This window comes from Erythrolamprus reginae, chromosome 2 (genome assembly GCF_031021105.1).
Source record: "Erythrolamprus reginae isolate rEryReg1 chromosome 2, rEryReg1.hap1, whole genome shotgun sequence".
Taxonomy (NCBI): domain Eukaryota; kingdom Metazoa; phylum Chordata; class Lepidosauria; order Squamata; family Dipsadidae; genus Erythrolamprus; species Erythrolamprus reginae.
In genome coordinates, this window is record NC_091951.1 from 206,011,689 (window position 1) to 206,028,133 (window position 16,445).

Consider the following 16,445-nt stretch of genomic DNA (forward strand, 5'->3'; position numbering starts at 1 on the left):
TATTGTGTACTGTACTGTTTTTTATTATTGTTGTGAGCCGCCCCGAGTTTGCGGAGAGGGGCAGCATATAAATCCAATAAACCTAAACCTAACCTAAACCTGTTGTGCCACCCCGGCTCTTTGCAATTAGTGTAACTCTTGTCCAGCAATGAGTTGTCCTGTGACAAGATGGCTGTGATGAGTTGGTGATGGATTATTGATCAGTTTTAGCGAGGACTGAGAACTGCAGAAAAAGCAATTGCTGCCAACCTGCCTTCCATCGAGAGCGGAGAAAATATTTACTGACATCCTGGACACAAACTGTTTCAATTCCTACCCTCAAAACGTCGCTACAGAGTACTGCACACCAAGACAACTAGACACAAGAACAGGTTTTTCCCGAACGCCATCACTCTACTAAACAAATAATTCCCTCAACACTGTCAAACATTTTTACTAAATCTGCACTTCTATTCTACTAGTTTTTCTCATCATTCCTATCATCCATTTCCTCCCACTTAGGGCTGTATGACTGTCACTTGTTGCTTGTATCCTAAGATTTTTATTAATATTGATTGTTTCTTCATTGCTTATTTGACCCCTATGATAACCATTAAGTGTTGTACCACATGATTCTTGACAAATGTATCTTTTTCTTTTATGTACGCTGAGAGCATATGCAGCAAGACAAATTCCTTGTGTGTCCAATCACACTTGGCCTACAAAAATTCTATTCTATTCTATTCTATTCTATTCTATTCTACACACTGGGATAGACACCCCTCCAGGACTGGGTTGCTGCCAGATGGCACACAGAGCCATCTCTGGGCATGCAAGCAGTACCCTGTTGTTCTTTTGGGTTCTGGTGCTCCCACACGTGTGAAGACCAGCTGGCTGGACACCAGAACCCAGAAGAGCAAGAGGAGCACAGCTAGCAACCAGAACAGGTGGGCTAGGGCTTCCCTCCCTGTCTGCCTGAGTGGGCTTCTTGTGCACACCCAGCCTCCAACCTCTGGCACTGATGCACATCTGTGGTCCAGAGCGCACAGAGCAGGGGGGGCAGTGGTTGCTGGCTGGGCAGCTGCCTGCCCCACCCACTGCTTCTTCTGCTGTGAAGGGCAGGGAAGAGGTGGTTCTCAGCCTGCCGCTTCCGGTTGGGATGCTGGAGCAGCCAGGAGGAGAAGGAGGAGTCACTGAGAGGTAAGAGGTGCAACAGGCTGGCCAGGAAGTAGGAAGGTGCTGCTGAGGGATAAGAGGTGTGCTGGCTGAGAAATGGCTTGAAAAGGGGGGGGGGGGGCGGTTCTGCACTGGTTTTTTCTCAGTGGGAGGCTGGGGGAATGTCTCATCTCAGTCCGAGTTGGAATTTATTTATTTATTTATTATTTATTTATTAGATTTGTATGCTGCCCCTCTCCGGAGACTCGGGGCGGCTCACAACAATAGTAAAAACAATATTATGGCGGAACAAATCTAATATTTAAAAAGAAGCATATAAAAACCCTATCATATTTAAAAAACCAAACAACACATACATACCAAATATAAATATAAGAAGCCTGGGGGAAGGTGTCTCAACTCCCCCATGCCTGGCGGTAAAGGTGGGTCTTGAGTAATTTACGAAAGACAAGAAGGGTGGTGGCAGTTCTAATTTCCGGGGGGAGTTGGTTCCAGAGGGCCTGGGCCGCCACAGAGAAGGCTCTTCCTCTGGGGCCCGCCAAACGACATTGTTTAATCAACGGGACCTGGAAAAGGCCAACTCTGTGGGACCTTATTGGTTGCTGGGATTCGTGCAGTAGCAGGCGGTTCCAGAGGTACTCTGGTTCAATGCCATGAAGGGCTTTAAAGGTCATAACCAACACTTTGAATTGTGACCAGAAACTGACCGGAAACTGATTGGAATGAAACTCTCCTGCCTGCTGGTCCCCCAACTGGAGCCCCAGTATCACCGATGCCCCTTCTGACGCTGGGAAGGGGCTCCATCTTTCCAGTGGAGGGAGGCGGCATTCCCCACCCAAAATTCTCTCCCTGTCCAGGGCTGTGGAACTGGATTGTCGGTGGGGGACCAGGGGGGTAGACAAGGAGGCACAAGGACCCCGAAAGGCCAGGCAGAGCCAGCACATGGACAGGTGGTCTTTGCGCATGTGCACCAGAAACCAGAAGACTGGGTAGTGTGCCGGAAACCTGAAAGGTCATCTGCTCTTCTGGTTTCTGGCATGCGCAGGCACCCCCAGTCCCGTTTTGGCACTCGGTGCTGAAAATGTTCACCAACACTGCCCTAGAGAGACTTCCAAATTGACATCATAGTCTTGTAAAAGGGAGAAATTCAGGTCTGTTTTCTGGATTTCTTCCCTTCTGAATGACAAAGCTACATTTCATTCCACATTAACGGAACCAGTATAAATGGCATGAAATCAGTTTTTCTTTTTCTCTCTGCCAGACCCAATTCATTTTGAAGTCTGAGCCCAGTAGGCAGAGTGCTCAATGGCCAAGCATGGCCCCTTACCGTGATCCTGGAGAAATGCCCCTATCCTCTACCTCTAATTTAGAAGGGGGCATTTTGTAAAATTTTCTACAGCAAGCAATTACAGTCTGGGGAGGGCCAGGAGGGAACCCTCCCAAGGGAAAAAGAGGTATGAAAGGGGTCATTCCTGGAAATTTCCTCTTATGGATTGGGGTGTTTCTGACCAAGCAGGTAGTTTGCTCCATCACCACCACCACCATTGTTAGTGATTGGAATTTAGTTGTTAGGTACATTGGTTCGCACACAAAGGCCTTTTGTGTTTGTATTGAATGGCAGGACCTGAAAGACGTATTTTTTCCTAAGCATCGACTAGGTAATTTGATGCACCTTCCCACTTAATCCTTGTCTTAGCTCATGAACACTATTTTCCTGCCAATGTGTTTATCTTGCAGTAAAACTTTATTTTTCAGAGCTCTAGCTGAGACCATTCCCAGCAGCAAAGAGGACAATGCAGCAGGGAAAGAAGAATTGCATTGAGAATGGAAAAGAGGAGCTGTGATAATTTTGATAATTAAGTGAACATGGACTTTTTGTTATTGTAACAATATTGCTCAATAAAGTAGGATAAACAACACCTGAACTTGTGTAGATATGAAAGGCACACAGAGTATCCTTTTCCATTTATTCAGTCTGGCATTACCGTATTTTTCAGAGTATAAGAGTATAAGTATCGTTTTACCCCACAAAAGAGGGTGAAAACTTGGGTGTGTCTTATATACCGAATGTAGCCCCACCCAGCCACCTCCACTCTTTGGTCTCTGCCTGCCAGCAATTTATCTCCTTGCAGCAAAGAGCAGCAGAGCCTGAAGCACAAGCCACTGATTATCTGCCTACTACTTGGTTAGCGATAAGTGAAACAAAACCTGTTGAGAAGGAAATAATCAGGCTAATAGATATAGGAACTGTTAGCAGACTGAGATTTATTCAGGCCAAACAACCTTTTTTTAGTACAGGGTTTGGAATGGTGGGAAAAAGATGATTCATTCATTCTGCTGGCTGATTTTCTGATCCAAATCTCTTGTCTACTTCAGTTTCCACCCTTCAGAGCAATAAAAATAAGAGCTTGTCGTAATTATGTTGTCATTTCCTTGTGGTCAATAATGCAGCTAGGAAATACAGTAGTGCTATCACAACTTGAACCTACTGTTTGGATTAATTGACCTTTTTCTTTTGTTGCTGCTATAATTAAATTGGAATGTTTTCTTCCTTTGGATTAATTAGTACATGTGTTGTCTTCTTGTCCCAGGACATCTTCACCACTCTGAAGGAGAACAATATGTTCTCTAACTTGCTCTCCTGATCCTATTTTATTTATTTATTTATTCATTTTTTTTAATGCCACCCTTCTCCTTAGACTCAGGGCGGCTTACAACATGTCAGCAACAGCACTTTTTAACAGAGCCAGTATATTGCCCCCCACAATCCGGGTCCTCATTTTACTCACCTCGAAAGCATGGAAGGCTGAGTCAACCTTGAGCCGGTGATGAGATTTGAACCACTGACTTGCAGATCTAGCAGTCAGCTTTAGTGGCCTGAAGTACTGCACTCTACCCACTGCGCCACCTTGGCTCACTCATTTTCCCTTAAGAAGATACATTTCACCTTGGCTTTATGGTGACTGTAGTTTCCTTGTATACCTAAAACAAATGTTGATTACAACACTAACTCTAGTAAGCCATTTCTATCATTCAGCTGCATGAAGGCTAGAAATTTGGCTGTCAAAATCCAGACAGACACTGCAGGACAGCAACATTTTCTACCAGTAGCCTGCCAAGGAGTGCTTGCTTGGATTTGGGGTTTTTGGATCAAAGTACCCCAAACTCTATTCATTTCTTTACTTGTATCCTGCCTTTGTTATTTTTACAAACATACCTAAGACTTCTTCCTCTCCTATTTTCCCCATAACAACCACCCTGTGAAGTGAAATGGGATGAAAGAGAATGATGGGCCCAAAGTCACCCAGCTGACTTTCATAGCTAAGGTGGAAAGTAGAACTCAACATCTCCCTCTTTCTGGCTTGGCGTCATAATCACTAGACCAGTGTTTCCCAACCTTGGCAACTTGAAGATATCTGGACTTCAACTCCCAGAATTCCCCAGCCAGCATTTGCTGGCTGGGGAATTCTGGGAGTTGAAGTCCAAATATCTTCAAGTTGCCAAGGTTGGGAAACACTGCACTAGACCAAACTGACTCTCTCTATGATTGGACAGGGTCACTGAACTTGCTGGGAGGAGTGTGAGGGAGAGGGGAAATGAAAGAAACCCCTCAAATGATGTCATCAGATCTAGCAAAGTGTTAGCAACTAAAAGGACAAGACAGACAAAAATGAAAATACCAGAAAGAAATCATAAAGTGATTTCCAGTGTGCAAGTACAAAGCTGTAAAACTCAGAACTTAGCCAATGTGCACACATTGTTCCTGTACAGATCTGTAGTGTCACATACAGTAATACCGGTATTACAAACAAGGACATTACAACTTGATCACAAGTATGTTGTTCCTGGCAATAAAATACCGTACATGCAAATAGTTGTCTAACATGTCTTCTTTCTCTAGCACTTATGTGAGTCAGCCAATGTTCAAAAATATGATACGGCTTTCTCTCTGCCATTCAAAATGCCCCCCAGCCTCTGAATTTGAATACATAACTTTTTTCAAGGAGATCCTTTACCAGTTTAATACTTTGTAGATTGAGAAGCAGTTTGGATGTTGCTCTGGCATTCAGGTTACTCCAAGGAGTAGTCAGAGGTATGTATTTGCAGGAAACATCAAAAGAAGGCAAGATTACAGTAACCACTACTGCCTGATGGAAGGCTGCCCTCTATTTTTACATCTGTCATGTGTAAAAGGAGCTGAAGTTTCTATCACACGGGGCTATTTTGACTATTCTGATGAGCCATGTGGCTCTCCTAAGAATAGATAACATCTCTAGTTGGACATTATATTTAGTTTTAATTTGTTTTATCTCTCCGTTTTCAGAAGACTTACCTTTTCTATTTTTATTTATCTGCACAGGTAAGGGATTTTACACAATTTGAAACCAAATTCAAGTTTTATTGTTCCCTTTATTACTTTCTTGGGTACTAATGTATAATTGAAAAACTGTCTTTTCCTCCCAAGATAACTACATCAAACAAAACAGTTTGTATCAGATCAGTGCCATCTTGTAACCTGCTGAGAATGTGGGATGCATTTGTAAAGATTGGCTTTATATATCATATTATTTAAAATTTGTTTTCATTCAATAACATTTGATTTTATTTATGTCTTGTGAGATTGATTTAATTCCTATAGGGTGAAAGACTGAGACCAATACTGAAATAACATATTGCACTTAATATTACAAGGATAAGTGGGTATATTATTTTGTTATTTCCATTTTTACCTTTTAATTACCAAATGTTTCTAGGAACCTCATCTACCACATACAACAGGGTCTGGGAGCTTGCCAAATAGGATTTCTTTTCTGGAAGATAGGCAATAAAACTTGTAGCTACTGAGCAATTACACAGAAGGGTGGAGGCAGAATTTTTAAGACCTAGAGATTTTCTGGGAGAGGAGTTAGAAGCCTGAAGCCTTTCATCCTGGGGCCTGGCTGTTTCACATGCTTACTGAACAACATATTGTACATTTGAAACAATTATAGCCATAGCACGTTCTGAGATTTAAAAGGGCCTGATCCAGCTCTGTTAATCCTCTTCTGAACCGGATGGAATATAAAAATAAAAAATGTCATAAAATCTCCCAAATACCTGTGCAGTTGAAGTTATAGAATGCAATTCTATATGCATATACATTTTAAAAGGCCTAGGCTTGCAGGGTCTGCAACAGTTGCTAGTTTATATTATCATAATGGTTCAGCAAAGGTACATCTTCCAGGTTCATTTAGATATTATTATTATTATTATTATTATTATTATTATTATTATTATTATTATTATTAATTTAGACTTGTATGCCACCCTTCTCCAAAGACTCATTGGTTGCCAATCAACTTCCGGTCACAATTCAAAGTGTTGGTTATGACCTTTAAAGCCCTTCATGGCACTGGACCAGAATATCTCCGAGACCGCCTGCTGCCGCACGAATCCCAGCGACCGATTAGGTCCCACAGAGTGGGCCTTCTCCGGGTCCCGTCAACTAAACAATGTCGGTTGGCGGGCCCCAGGGGAAGAGCCTTCTCTGTGGCGGCCCCAGCCCTCTGGAACCAACTCCCCCCGGAGATTAGAACTGCCCCTATTCTCCTTGCCTTTCGTAAGCTCCTTAAGACCCACCTGTGTCGTCAGGCATGGGGGAACTAAGACATCTCCCCCGGGCATATACAATTTATAAATGGTATGTGTGTATGTATGTGTGTTTAGAAAATGGGGTTTTTTAAATGTTTTTAGTAGAAATTTAGATTTGTTGTAAATTGTTTTTCACTTTGTTGTGAGCCGCCCCGAGTCTGCGGAGAGGGGCGGCATACAAATCTAAATAAACATAAACATAAACATAAACTCGGGGTGACTCATAGGGTACAATATATTTATTTTATTTATTTTATTTATTTTATTTATTTTATTTATTTTATTTATTTTATTTATTTTATTTATTTTATTTATTTTATTTATTTTATTTATTTTATTTATTTTATTTATTTTATTTATTTTATTTATTTTATTTTATTTTATTTTATTTTATTTTATTTTATTTTATTTTATTTTATTTTATTTTATTTGTTTGTTTGTTTGTTTGTTTATTTATTTGTTTATTTATTTATTTATTTGATTTGTATGCCGCCCCTCTCCGTAGACTCAGGGCGGCTATAATATAAAACAATGTGTACACAAATCTAATTAATTAAAATTATAAGCTAAGATCCCACTATATTAAAAACAGTCAACCAACTCAATCACAACCACACATCACATTTGGTAGTCAGGAGGGGGCATGATCTAATCGCCCCAAGCCTGGTGACATAAGTGAGTCTTAAGACTCTTGCGAAAGGCGAGGAGGGTGGGTTGCAGTGCAAATCTCTGGTGGGAGCTGATTCCAGAGGGCCAGGGCCACCCAGAGAAGGCTCTTTCTCTAGGCCCCACCAGACGACATTGTCTGGTCGATGTTATGCCAACCACAACAGTCGATGGGGCCTGGAGAAGGCCAACTCTGTGGGACCTATCAGGCTGCTGGGATTTGTGCGGAAGAAGGCGGTCCCGTAAGTAATCTGTACAGTTTGCAGGAACACAGAGAGCTGCTATTTTTCAGATGCCATGTTGCCTCTTTGTTCAAAGAAATTATCCTGACAGTGTGAGTGGGAACCTTTTGCAACTTTTGATTTGTACTTGTTATGTCTTTCCATCATAGCCCCTTTACTGAGAAATCATTCATTCATTCGTTCGTTCGTTCGTTCGTTCGTTCGTTCGTTCGTTCGTTCATTCATTCATTCATTCATTCATTCATTTATTCATTCGAACTCCAAAGAGACTCTGGGCAGCTTACAATAATGACAATAAATACCAACAATATAAAATAAGTAACATGGATCTTTGGAGGAAGTTGGTTCCAAAGTGTCGGAACTGCCACAGAGAAGGCCCTTCTTCGAGGTCCCGCCAACCGATATTGTTTGGTTGACAGGACCTGTAGAAGGCCCACTCTGGGCTCTTATTGGTTCTAGGGAAATATGAGGTAGAAGACGGTTCCATAAGTAGTCTGTTCCTAAGCCATATAGGGCTTTAAAGGTGATAACCAACACTTGGAATTGTGCTCAGAGGCCAACTGGCAACCAATGCAGTCTGCCGAGAGTTGGAGTGATGTGGGTGTATCTCGGTACAACCTTACTGTCATTTAACAACCCCTATTAAAGAATGTTCTGTAAATTTATGTTGGGAGAGTTTCATGGTAATTTTGAGTGGGTTTAAATGTCTACCAGGGAAAATGTAAACCCAATGCCTTTGGCTTGAAAACCTCTGAGAGAAACCTACCCAGAGACTTTTGAAGACACCAAAACGCTTCTCCTTTCCTATGTGCCAGCCATTAGAACATCAGAGCTGGAAGGTCACCTGGTCCAAGGCAGAAAATCTACCATCCACAGCACCTCTGAATGGTTGTCGCTGTCCAGAATGAGAATTTGGAGTAAAAGAGAACCCATAGTTTCCCCAGGCTTCCTTTAAAAATAGCTCAGACCACCAGAAGTGCTTAGCTACAGTGCCCCTTCTTGCCATCTCAATGACTTGGTTAAAACAGGATTCTCCAACATGATGCCTTCCTGATGCATTGGAATTGATCAGAAAGTCTGGGCTCGCACACCTAAAAAAGGATGCCATAAAACAGCAGAAAAATTGCCCTGTCACTTTCAGACTGGTGTCATTGAGCTTCTTAACCATCTCTCCTCCTGGTTCAACTCTTTCACACTGGAAGCTAGTTTCTGGTTCTTTCTCTGAAGCCTTGGATAGTAGCAAAATGCAACAGCATTTAGATTTATATATTGCTTCACAGTGCTTTACAGCCCTCTCTAAGTGGTTTACAGAGAGTAAGCACATTGCCCCCAACAAGGGGTCCTCATTTACCGACCTTGGAAGGATGGAAGGCTGAGTCAACCTTGAGCCTGCTGAGATTCGATCTGCCAAACTGCTGGCAGGCAGCCAGTGATCAGCAGAGGTAGCTTGCAGTACTGCACTTTAACCACTGCACCACTGAGGCTCTATATAATAATTTATTTATTTATTTTATTATTTAGATTTGTATGCCGCCCCTCTCCGTGAACTCGGGGCGGCTCACAACAGGCATAAACAAATCGTACAAATCCAAATAGATTCAAATAAATTTAAATATTTAAAAAAGTTTAAAAAAGAACCCCGATATACTAACAAGCACACACACAAACATACCATATATAAATTGTACGTGCCCGGGGGAGATGTTTCAGTTCCCCCATGCCTGACGACAAAGGTGGATTTTAAGAACTTTACGGAAGGCAGGGAGGGTAGGGGCAGTTCTAATCTCTCTGGGAGTTGATTCCAGAGAGTCGGGGCCGCCACAGAGAAGGCTCTTCCCCTGGGGCCCGCCAACCGGCATTGTTTAGTTGACGGGACCCGGAGAAGGCCCACTCTGTGGGACCTAATCGGTCGCTGGGATTCGTGCGGCAGGAGGCCGTCTCGGAGGTATTCTGGTCCAATGCCATGAAGGGCTTGGACCAGAATGCTCCCAGCATCAAGTTTAACTGGGCTTCTGGATCACCCAGCCTCTCTGCTTCTTTCTTGCTAACTACCATCTTTCAAGATCCACTAATCCATGGGCTGCGATGCTGGGCTTTGGCTGGGCTAATGACCACAGCTAGGAAACCCTATTCTTGCCTGTGCCAATCCAGAGGTTGCTCCCTAAATAAAAGGAAGTTGTTAATTGTGCACTAATGGAAGTCCATTGGCAAAGACACCTGGCAGAGAAAGACATTACCGGCAGCTGCATAAAACATTTATCCTGGTGCAGCCACTGACATGCCACTAATTATCCAATTGAGGCAGGGTAGTATTATAGGCTTGGAAGAATAACAGACTGGGAATGGAGCACAGTCACAATTACCGTATCTAAAATGTAAGGGTGACTCAGGAGGTCGATGAGAAGTTACAGAGCTGGGATGCAATCTGAATATGGTTCTCTCGGGTGGATAAGCTCATTGCAAAGGCAGCTTTTACCTAGGAAGGGAATGAAAAGTGGAGGGACACCAGGAAGACCAGTCCTGGGGTCCCTGTGCTAGACATGGTATCTTCCCTTAATTCATTATCTGCAGAATGAAAAGTCTCCCTAACTCAGGGAATATGTGATTCATTCACAATGTGCTGTTTTCAAATATCAATTGGTTGCATTTGCCTTGTCTCTCTTAAATAGTTTGAAAATAAAACTGGAAAAAAGAATGAAGCGTGTTCTTTTGCCTGGATAAGATGCCAGTGAGACATAATTTAATAAATAAACATCCAAAGAAACTGTTTTATCAGTTGCCAATAAGGACTAAATTGGATTCACATTAAGATATAAAGTGGGCTGCTTATTTGTTGTAGTCATGAAGGCACTATGATCTGAAAACCATGGATCATAGCTTAGCATGTTGTGTGGAGAAGCTAATTATGGCTTATCCAATAAAGCAGCTACAAGCAAATCGTATCTTATTTCAACCAAGTTCAATAGATGGCAGATGGTAACAAGAGTTTCTTACTAGCATTGCTCTGGGAAGGATTTTTCTTACATTTGGGGAGGTAAACCATTTTGGGGGGTAAAATATTCCCTGTGCTCCCAGTTACCACCCAGCAAGATTCTTCCACATTGCACTTCCTAGAAAAAAGCCTTTATCTTAGAGGAAGAAAGACTGCTGGGTGCAGAGGGATGGCAAGAGAAATGGGGACACATTTGGGATCCCTGTTCTATTCCTGCATTTATACCAGGACCCACAATCATAAGTATATGTCTATACAAATAAACCTCTTTATATTTTCCTGTAATATCTGTGAAAAGAATGTGGGTTGCTCAATACAAATCAACATAATACAAAAATGGGGGGTGGGGAAGAGAAATGTTAACCAACGATTGTCCCTGCCTTCTAAATCCTTCCCTCCTTATATTTGTTTTTTTATAACTGTTTTTATAAAACAGTTTATAACTGTTTTTTTAATCATTAGATTTGTACTGTGTTTTGCTGTTGTGAGCCGCTCCGTGTCTCCGGAGAGGGGCGGCATACAAATCTAAATAATAATAATAATAATAATAATAATAATAATAATAATAATAATAATAATTGTTATTATTATTATTATTGTTGTTGTTGTTGTTCTAATAATAATAATAATAATAATTGTTATTGTTATTATTATTGTTGTTGTTCTAATAATAATAATAATAATAATAATAATAATAATAATAATATTTACTTCCTCTCAAATATTTGTCCTCTACATCAACTTGACAATCTCTCCCATGTTTCCCAAATGGTTGGCTATACTGGTGAAAAACTACTCCAACCCCAACCCATGTGAAAAGTTCCGTGATGGTAACGGCTGCCTTAAATCTTTCTTCCTTGAAGGGGAGTTAAAGCAGCTCTTAGATTTAGGATGACAATCAATTTTACTGGAACAAAAAATGCCCACTTGTATTGGATATAAATACTACTCTACAGCTTTCCCCCCTGGCCCACATTTCAACCTCAACTTGTGAGTGACACAGTTGTAAGGCCTCTTTCTCTCAGCTGAGTTAAAATGCCCTTCCCTACTCCTTCAGGAACCTCCTAATAGTTTTACAATGTGAAGTTTTACAGTGTTAGCATGAATAGTCTTTATTGCAGGGGAGCAAAGATCTGTTCTCTGCCAAATCAAGCCCTATTTATTAATCTGTTCCTCTGTTTAAATTGTATTTTCCTTTCATCAACTTTTGCCTGTTCTTTTCCAAGCCTGGAGTGTTGGAGACAGCTGCCTGCTCCCTATTTATGTAACAGTTCTGTCCAGCCTGAGAAATGATATTCCCTTCTCACTAGCTTTCGCCTTTAGATTAATACCATCATAGCTGGAATGGAATTAGCCAAAAGTCTCCTCCCCTCTCCTCAAGGGGATAGGAGCAATTGTTTTGCGTTGCCCAAGCTGCTTTGGAAATTCCCTCTTGGAGGCCATCTTGGGAAGCTGTGTAGTAGTGCATTCTGGGAACAAGAATGGACAATGCTAGATAAGTGGGAAATCATGTCTCAGTGGTTCTCAACCTTCCTAATGCCACACTCATTTAATACAGTTCCTCATGCTGTGGTGACCCCCAACCATAAAATAATAAAATTATCAGGAAACTCAGAGGTGGGTTCTAACTTACCTTGCTGTCGGTTCGCTTCCTCCTGTGCTGTGTGGGTGCACCTCATGGGCGCATGCACAGTGCTGAAATTAAAAAAAAAATTGGAGAGAGAGGGAGAGAGAGAGTCCCAAACAAAATGGCGATGCATGCACAGTGTCAGAAATTCGGCTTCTGCACATGCTCAGAAGTTCCCATGGTACAGAATATTTTTTTTGCATCGGTCTATTTACATGTGGGTGTACCCACCTGGAGACGGATAGAGGAGTGGTGTCTCGGTTCCTGAGACCCTCGGAAATATATATTTTTCTGATGGTCATAGGTAACCCCTATGAAAGGGTCATTCAAACCCCTCCCAAAGGGGTCACAACCAGTGTTCCCTCTAATTTTTTGGGGGGGTGGGCGGAAAAGTATAGTGTCTGAGCGGCAGTCCCTTTGGGACTGGGCGGCACAGAAATAATAAACAAACAAATTTCAAAATAAAATACTGTACTGTGTGTCTATAACAATGAGCTCATAATAGGGCAACTCTATCAATATCAAAATGCCACTTAAATAGTTGAGCTAGTTTCAAACTAGATTTTGATTTTCTTTCTCTCTCCCTTACTCCCATTCTTTTTCTTTCTCTTTTCCTTCCTCTCTTTTTTCTATCTGTTTCTCTCTCTTCCTCTCTTCCTCTCTCTCTCCTTCCCTCTCACTCTTTCCCTCTCGGCTTCTGGGCAGGTTTGGAAAACTCTGAGTTGATGATGATTTTTAAGTGAGTGATTGCTCACTGCTCAGCTTAGAGGGAACTATGGTCACGACTCAAAGGTTGAGAACCACTGCCTTAGTGTAAAACCAGCTACTGAGTCAGTTGCGAAGGGCAGCATAGAAATCTAAGTAAGTAAGTAAGTAAGTAAGTAAGTAAGTAAGTAAGTAAGTAAGTAAGTAAGTAAGTAAGTAAGTAAGTAAATAGATAAATAAATAAATACTCTGAGAAGTATCTCAGTGGTGGTTAGACAATCACCTTTCTGGGATGTTTTACGTCAAGCTATTTGGTTATTTAAAAACCAAAACAGTGTAGGAGTTTGGCTTTCCTCTACAGAACAACACCCTGCTCTTTAAAGGTTGCTTTCCTTTAAACCAATTTTTTTTAATGAATTTGTTCTTTGCAAACCACGTCAGCTAAGATTTTTAAAAAATCATTTAAAAACCAACAAACTCCTTACTTTCTTCTCTCTTCTGGGCCCTCCTACCGACACAAAGGAAATTATTCTGAACACGCTAAATCCGTCAGCATCCATATCATATGGGTCAGGCTTATCAGAGGAAGGTCCCCCCAAGCTTCCTCCATCCTCCTCTTTTGGCCAGAGAAATGTTCTCTCCCAGGAATCCATGTCCTGGCTGATTCCAAGAAACATAAATCAACCTTTGGCACAACTTCCAAGGGGAAGCAAATGGAAAACATCCAGACTTGATGTGGCTGGAGTGCAGGACACAGGAGTTGATCTGCCTCAGTACATAGGCCACAGCAAGGCCTCCCCTAAGGAAAAGTGATTGCATAACCACGGAGGCTTTTCAGACCTGTGGGAGGACAGTATAAATGGTAAAACCTTCATTCACTTCATTCACCCACTTCTTTGTATACCTTGCATGCAAAGAGAAGAGGCTAGGTCTGATAGAAGCCCTCTGCAGACTCTTTTATCATTAGGTGACATTTAATTGAGCCCAATGGAGAAATCTCACAAATGCAAAGGAAGACGGTAGGATGTTGGCCCTCAATTCCCCCCCCCCAATTGATTACATTTCACAGTCCTTTACTTACAGCCATTCACAATGGCAGTGAAAAAAAATCCCATATCAAATGTTAATTTTTGTCCTTACATTGCAAGAAATAAAATAGTGGTTTCCAAGTCTCAAGAGTGTCTCCAAGCAAAGCGGTCAATTTCTCCATCTCAGCTAACTCCATTCTTCCATTGTGCATGTATGTATGTATGTATGTATGTATGTATGTATGTATGTATGTATGTAGGTAGGTAGGTAGGTAGGTAGGTATAGAGGTATACTGCTCAAAAAAATAAAGGGAACACTCAAAGAACACCTCCTAGATCTGAATGAATGAAATATTCTCACTGAATACTTTGTTCTGTATAAAGTTGAATGTGCACAACAGCATGTGAAATTGAATATTAATCAGTGTTGCTTCCTAAGTGGACAGTTTGATTTCACAGAAGTTTGATTTACTTGGAGTTATATTGTGTTGTTTAAGTGTTCCCTTTATTTTTTTGAGCAGTGTATGTATGTATGTACGTACGTACGTATGTATGTATGTATGTATGTATGTATGTATGTATGTATTCCTCTTTCCATCCCTAGCCATAAAGCAACCTTGTGGTCAATGTTATTTCTGTCAATGTTATATCTCCTGACGCATACCTCGCAGAGACCAATTAGATCAAACACGGTTGGCCTTCTTCAGGTCCCATAGGTTGGCGGGCCGGTGTGGGAGGGCCTTCTCTGTTGCTGTCTCGGCCCTATGGAACCAACTACCCCGCCCTGAAGCCAATACTGCTCCCATCCTACTGGCCTTCTGAAAGGTCGTGAAGACCTGGCTCTGCGGGCAGTCCTGTGGGCCATGAGTTTTAATATCTAGGCATGGCTGAATTGTGATTGACTTGAATGTATGTGTGTTTGATTGGATAGATTGTTAGGGTTTTTATTGCTAGTATAATAGTTTTTTTTAAAACTGTTTTTATTATTTGTATTTGACTTTTTGTAACATTGTGCTATATTTTTATTGCTGTAAGTCGCCTTGAGTCCCATGGAATTGGATGGCATAAAAGTCAATTAAATTAAATTAAATTAAATTAAATTTATGAAAAACAAGTCTTGTGTTTTCTTTCCACCTGTTTATCTGGCATTCCTAAAAGAAAAACTTCAAGTTTCAAGTTGACATCCATTTTCAAAATGTTCTGAATCAGCATAGATGTCTGGTTCCAGAATTACTTAAACTTTGCCTTGACAAGTGACAGCACTGTCTTTGCTTTTTTCGATCCATTCACAGTAGACATCCCTGCCTGCTTATCAACCCTATAATTCTCTTAAACATTTTATTTATTTATTATTTTATTTATCCCCCCATCTTCCCACTGAAAAGTTAGAGAAATCAAAACCATAGCTGCCATGTGTTCTTTTGAGTAACTTAACAAAAAGTGCTCATTTCCCCCCCTCATGGTGAGTAGCCAACAGCCACGTGAAGATATGGAGTAACATATAAGTAGGAGGATGATCATATTTTTTACTCCCCCGTGAATGAGAAGCCCACTGACTGGTTCAGCCCCAGTACTCAGAATGGCTCTGGAAGAACAGTTATGTCCCAATTTCAAAGAAACATTGGGGAGGTAAACACTGGAAGTTTGGAAATGACTCATGGGTGACTAGCTTAAAAGATGCAATGGAACCTATTAGGAAATAATCAAAATTGACTGGCTGTTGTTGTACTTTTGGATTCAGCTCTGATGAAAGTACTCTTCTGGCCACTATATCAGTGTTTCCCAACATTGGCAATTTGAAGATATTTGGACTTCAACTCCCAGAATTCCCCAGCCAGCGAATGCTGGCTGGGAATTCTGGGAGTTGAAGTCCGGATCTCTTCAAGTTGCCAAGGTTGGGAAACACTGCACTATATCACAAACATGCCAGGGAAAAAATATGCAGAAAAGAGCCAAGGAAAGTAGTAGGCACAACCCATTCCATGAGGAGTTATATCACTGTGGAGAGCTTTGGTTCCCCCAACTTGGTTTCTGAACTAAGGCTGTGTTTGGCTTCTATAATTCTAGGTTCACACAATACTGAACCATAAATGGTTGGGTTCATCATTTGCCCAATTAACATGTGGCTTGGCTTCTGTGATTCAGCGTGCTCTATGAATCCAACCCAAGTCAGCCAAAATTCAGCTGGGGCCTTATGAGTAATAGTGTTCACAGGAATTGGGAGTAAAATCTCACTTAATAAAATTAGAATTCAGCAGAATCAAATACATCCTCCTGGACTTGAGAATTTAGAACAGTATTTCTCAACATGGATGCTGGAGTATTTCTAGGAATTGAAGGCCACACATCTTAAAATTGCCAAAGTTGAGGAACACTGACCTAGACTGTCACCTAAGTCA